A 5699-nucleotide genomic window follows, 5' to 3' on the forward strand; every position below is an offset into this window, starting at 1 on the left:
AAGAATGGTAGACGCTTGAGGTTGTTTAATGATTTGGTGTTTAATGATTTAGTTAGTAGTGATAAACAATTCATAAACAAATATAAAAGTTGCTCAGATTGAGATTAAATAACAAATACCAAAGCTTTGAATGTTTTTCACAGTTTTAATGTGGGTGTACCTGGTAGTTACTGCACTTTGCCTTTGTAGGGCAATATAGACATGAACACATTTTCTATTTTTTTCCTCGATGGTGTCTTTCCTTAGCATCACTCATATCTACCTTCCACTCTCTCACCTTCTGTCTGCATCTTTGTTCATTTCTTTCTCCAGTCCTCTGCCTGGCCCTGGTATACCACACGAAGCAGATGATTTACATTCATATCAACATGATTATACATACAGAGAGCGTGTGTCCATATACTATATGCATACTGTACACAGACCTTGTGTGTCCATATACTGTAAGGGAGACAAAGTATCACAGAGAACAGTCTCCAAGCATGACCCATCTACATCCATACATATACATATGTTCTGTACATTTCACACCCTCATCTCTTTCTCTCTCTTTTTTTCACGCTGCCCTTTTCCTGCTGCTGATATTGCATGTGAACAGACCATGTGGCACACGCCCTCACTTCTTCCGCTTTGTAAAACAAATAATACAATGTTTGTTCATTAGTAATTGCCACTGATAACACATTGCAACACAGGAGGGGGTATAGCTCAGTGGTAGAGCATTTGACTGCAGATCAAGAGGTCCCCGGTTCAAATCCAGGTGCCCCCTGCCCTTTTCAAATGCAGGTCAAAGGGGCGAACATCCTACACAGCGAGGATGTAAAGAACTATTACTTCATGCCCCATACAATAGGGAGAGTAGTGTGTACATGAATGTGTGCTTGCATGCGTGCTTGTGTGTGAGTGTGTGTGCTTGCGTGTGGGTATGCGTGTGCGTGTGCGTGCGCATGCTTGTGTGTGTGTGTGTGTCTTAGGGAAAGATTGATTTTAAAGCCTCAGCATTGGTTAGACTCTTTCGCTGGATTTTCATTACAGCTGCCAATGTTCTCAAAGTGCGAGTCTGGGCACAAATTCTTCGGTGTAAACGCAATTGCAGGGAAAGAAAGGGTGAACAGGTAAATAGCCCAATTGTGTGTGTGTGTGTGTGTGTGTGTGTGTGTGTGTGTGTGTGTGTGTGTGTGTGTGTGTGTGTGTGTGTGTGTGTGTGTGTGTGTGTGTGTGTGTGTGTGTGTGTGTGTGTGTGTGTGTGTGCGTGCGTGCGTGCGTGCGTGCGTGCGTGCGTGTGTGTTTGTGTATTTTATTTTCAAATTGAAGTTCAAGTAAAGAGCCCTCTGCATCTGAGAAACACGGTCCTATTTGAGTGAAAGCAAAATTGGATTCTCCCAACAAAAGCATCATCTGACACCCCTTACCCTCCTGACAAGCTGTCTTTATCTGAAGTGCAGTTCAGGGCAGAACAAATCATACACCAACAACTCTCCACATTCATTGTGGTTTTCAAGGATATGCCTGCAAAACGACACTTATGATAATAGTAATAGATCCACAGATAGCAACATATTAGAGTCCAGAAGATCAAACGCTTTGTGTGGTGTGTCTTGTTACAAAATGAAAAAGTTGTGAGTGATGTCTTGTGAGTCGCAAATTTCAACTCCTCTCCTGGAGTTTAATCCAATTTCCCATGGGAAAAAGAACAATGGAAACAGCTATTTGAATTCTAGAATCTCTTCACTGTGGTCACATTCTACTTAGCCCACCGTCTGTAGCAAAGGCCCACATTTGCATTGTAAGACTGTTGTACTGGAGGACTCCATAATTGGAAGTAAATATATGCTAAACTCCAGACGTGGCTAATGAATTATTTAACATTATTTATTTTTGCCTCATATCCACATGTCGTAGCATACAGTACAGTTATTATAAGCCTGTGCTGTTTCAAAACAACATCGTTGGCCCGGCATCTCTATCCGTGACCAGTAGTTACTTGCAGTAGATATGTAGGGCAGTAGTGGGTAAGCACTGCTTACAAAGCAGTTAGAGCCTCAGACTTAAAGCCCAAAGGTTGCAAGTTCAACTCCCAACCCGAAAGGTTAGTGGGGGGAGTAATTAACCAGCCCCCCCCCCCCCCCCAATCCTATCCTACCACACTGCTCCAGGTGAGGCATAAATGCATTTTTTGTTGTATGCATGGTGCACCTGTGTACTGTGGAGCTGTGTGTCTGTTGGAGATTCACTTTTACTCACTTCATATGTCAGAGTGATCATTGGCCATGGTGGCATACGGGTGGATTTGACTTAACAAATTTGGGGTTTTGATTTGACAATTTGATTTGGAATGTGCAATATGCATGAAATGTACACGAAGTTCTACGGAAAACTTCATTTTCTTTGAGCATCAATAAATAAAGGGCTGTCATGGGTAAGCGGTGAGGGTGTCAGACTCGTGATTAAGAGGTTGTCAGTTCAACTCCTGATCCGCCAGGTAGGTGGGGGGAGTGATTCACCAGTGTTCTCCTCCTTCATGACTGAGATATCCTGAGCATGGTACCATCCCGCCGCACTGCTCCCTTTCCCATCTGGGGATGCCAGCTTGCACGGCTGAGGGATAAATACAATTTGTGGAGTGCTGTGTAACCATGAGAGTTGGAGTTTCCCAGTTTTCCACTTCAAGAAATGTATATACAGGTCCTTCTCAAATAATTAGCATATTGTGTTAAAGTTCATTTTTTCCCCATAATGTAATGATAAAAAATAAACTTTCATATGTTTTACATTCATTGCACACCAACTGAAATATTTCAGGTCTTGTTTTGTTTTAATATTGATGATTTTGGCATACAGCTCATGAAAACCCAATATTCATATCTAAAATTAGCATATCATGAAAAGGTTGTATAAACAAGCTATTAACCTAATCATCTGAATTAACTCTAAACACTGGTAAAAGCTTCCTGAGGCTTTAAAAAGTCTCAGCCTTGTTCATTACTCAAAACCGCAGTCATGGGTTAGACTGCTGACCTGACTGTGGTTGCATGATTGCATGAGGGTTATGAAAGCCCAGACATCATTGATGCTTAGCTGTCAGCTGTTTTTTGTTCTTTGATCTGGTGACCCACACTTCCCTCTTCATTATACTCCATAGATTTCCATACCAAGTTTTTCTATTTTTAAGAAAAATCTAATTCTAATTTGCCAGACAGAACATTCCATTGACTTTCAATGGGGTTTCATTTCTGGCAAATTAGAATTAGATTTTTCTTAAAAATAGAAAAACTTGGTATGGAAATCTAGGAGTCTAATGAAGTGGGAAGTGTGGGTCACCAGACCTCTTGACCCCCCCGCGCACATACAAGCACGCACACAACACACACAAACACAAACACACACATGCCCTGTTCCGGTGCATTTCACTGTAATGCACAGCTCTTCTGTCCTGTAAAGATTTGTTGCTCCTTGTCTTCCTGACTTCCTCTGAAAGCCACGCTTAAAGACCATCAATGACTTGCACACACACACGCGCGCACGCACACACAAACACGCACACAAGCATGCATGCACACACACATATTCACGCTTCAACACAACTTCTATTCAATTCCTAGCTTCCTCTCCACTCTTCTTGTAACACTGACACATACACAGACGCATGCAAACACACAGGCACATGCAAGCATGCACACACGCCTTAACTCCCACAGGCCTGCATACACGGACACACACACACACAAACACAAACTAAAACCTTAACCCTATCGCGCCGGATGCATCATTTATGATGCATCAAATTCAAAGCCCTCTCCACGCTGACACAAAACAAAAAAACATCTCAAAAACATCCTGCGTGTCATTTCCAAACGTCCTGCAGTACACGGAAACCGCCACAAGAGAGCAGCGGTCAACAACAAGTTGATCACAGCTCGGCGAAAAATGCAAAAATGGAGTAGAAGCGGTTTCCCTGACCGACGCTGAGATATCGTCAAATTGCAAAAGGTTTGTGTACAAATTTCCGAAATATAACTCTACATCCTTTAATTTGAACACTTGCTTTGTGCAATTAATCAAGGAAGAGTTTATATTTTTTACACCGTGTTGCAGAGAGATCGTGCTAAAACTGATGAAACATATAAGCACCATCCGGCGGTGGCAGGAAGTCAGCCATCAATGCATTTGCTCCATAAGGAAACTTACAAAGCATACCACGACGATCGTTTAACAAAACACACAAGTTGTTTTACTTCAAGACAAAGATATTGCCTTAAGAAACAGGTTTTACTTGCAATTTTGAAAATGTAATGCAAAATGTTGAAATTATGATCTCGTAAAAAATGCATTGAAGTGAATGGAGAAATGGTCCAATTGTAGTAATGGACCCATATATTCAAATTACACATCAAAAATGAATAATGATCTATGTTACACTCATAAATAGGGTGTTAAGCATTCGATCAGCTATGTTTTTACATAGATTAAAAAAAAAATACCCAACCAGGCTGTGGGAAATGTAAAATATGGTCCTGCTAAAACAAGGACAGGCTAAAAAAATGGCAGGATCTCACTAAATATTTAAAGATAATCCTCAAATTAAATTGTCTGACAACCTTTTTAAATAAAAAAAAAAGTTGTAAATGCATTAAAAGTCATTTTTCAATGGTCATGAAATTGGAATTTTCATTCATTTAAAGCCTGATGCATCATATATGATGCATTAAATATCTCAGTGACCTTAACAAAATTTAGAATTTTTTTTTTACATTTCTTATAAGGGATCAATATTGAAGCAAATTCCAAAAAAATTGAATTTTCTCTCATTGCTTTCATGGTTCAGGTTTCACAGGGTTAATTGCCTTACAACCCTCTACTTTATCCTCTGATGCAAGCACACGCACACACACACACCAGGCTTGTACGAAATTCAGAATTTCTGAATTAAATTCAATTCAGGAAGTGGAATTGAATTTGAATTGAATTGACTCCACCCCTACAGGATGTTGAATTGAACTGAATTTGAATTACAGGAAACGGAATTCAAAATGGAATTGAAACTCACTGCAATTCAGGAAGTGGATGAACACGCAACTTTTGTGTTTTCAAAATAGTAAAATACAACAATAACAGTGTAACTAAGTACAATAGCATTAACAAAAATATATATTAAACCCAACAGGTGACCTAAGGGGGCTATAATTCACTCTTCCCACACACCTTGCAGTGCCGGGAATAGACACATGCTTATAAATATACAGCACCATCTAGTGTTCTTATTTTGTCATTACTTTGAGTTTCTTTTAATTTTACACCACCACCCAGGGATGGGCAAAGACACAACTAAATGTATTTCAAAATGCAATGCAAAATACCCAGCTCTAAGATGTTACAAATACGTTACAAAATACATAACAGTAAATATATCTATAATCAAAATACTGTATTTTGCATTTTCAAATACACAACATACAAAAGAAACTAGGTAGGCTATGTGGGTCTGCCCTGACTCAAGGTAATGAGTCTGGCTATTTGGTGTAGCGGTTAGAGCCCCAGTTTTGCATGCCAGAAGTTCAAGGTTCGAGTCTCAGCAAGGAAATTCAACTTCCCTTCGCTACTTAATGGCTTGTATGGCATGACAAAAAAATAACAATTCAATTCACTTACACTACACAATAAAAGGTAGGCCTACTTTAAACCACACAAACTCCTGTGTA

At 39.9% G+C, this 5699-nt stretch overlaps 1 non-coding gene across 1 annotated transcript; it reads left to right on the top strand.

Moving 5' to 3' along the window:
- Positions 1-697: 697 nt before the first annotated feature.
- On the top strand, positions 698-769 carry trnac-gca (transfer RNA cysteine (anticodon GCA)). The gene has a single exon. It is a non-coding gene; the product is annotated as a tRNA-Cys (tRNA).
- Positions 770-5699: the final 4930 nt, after the last annotated feature.

Source organism: Engraulis encrasicolus, chromosome 8, assembly GCF_034702125.1.
Source record: "Engraulis encrasicolus isolate BLACKSEA-1 chromosome 8, IST_EnEncr_1.0, whole genome shotgun sequence".
Lineage (NCBI taxonomy): Eukaryota > Metazoa > Chordata > Actinopteri > Clupeiformes > Engraulidae > Engraulis > Engraulis encrasicolus.